The sequence below is a fragment of the Crocuta crocuta genome, unplaced genomic scaffold, assembly GCF_008692635.1.
Source record: "Crocuta crocuta isolate KB4526 unplaced genomic scaffold, BGI_CrCroc_1.0 scaffold111, whole genome shotgun sequence".
Classification (NCBI taxonomy): Eukaryota; Metazoa; Chordata; class Mammalia; order Carnivora; family Hyaenidae; genus Crocuta; species Crocuta crocuta.
In genome coordinates, this window is record NW_027527611.1 from 3,846,958 (window position 1) to 3,847,387 (window position 430).

A 430-nucleotide genomic window follows, 5' to 3' on the forward strand; every position below is an offset into this window, starting at 1 on the left:
GGGAAGCCCCCTCCCCTCTGTGCGAGCACCGTCCCTCTCGCACCTTCTGGCCGGCGGCCACAGTGCTGGTGCACACGGGACCGTCCGGCATGGGCATCCTTGGGAGGGAAAAACTGGAGAAAACACCTTCCTGTTATTCTGGAAAACTCTTTATAGTTTCCATTCGTTTCCTCAGCTGCTGCAAACCTACGCGTGAAACTGTGTCTCTAACCCTGACGGCCAGGGTCCCAAAGTAGAAACTACCCATTTGAGGAAAGAACCAGGGGCTTCGAGGGGGTTTTAAGATGCCATAGGACCCCAGGGGCGCCTGGGTGGCTCAGTCGGTTAAGCGTCCGACTTTCGCTCGGGTCATGATCTCGCGGGGCGTGGGTTCGAGCCCCGCGTCGGGCTCTGTGCTGACTGCCAGCTCAGAGCCTGGAGCCTGTTTCAG

General features: G+C 59.1%; 1 protein-coding gene and 1 non-coding gene across 2 annotated transcripts in view; both read left to right on the forward strand.

Annotated features, from left to right (window-relative positions):
* DLGAP2 (DLG associated protein 2) overlaps positions 1 to 430 on the forward strand; it is a 608,379-nt gene that overhangs the window by 546,979 nt on the left and 60,970 nt on the right. The window lies entirely within an intron of this gene.
* On the forward strand, positions 306 to 390 carry TRNAE-UUC (transfer RNA glutamic acid (anticodon UUC)). Its single transcript has one exon. It is a non-coding gene; the product is annotated as a tRNA-Glu (tRNA).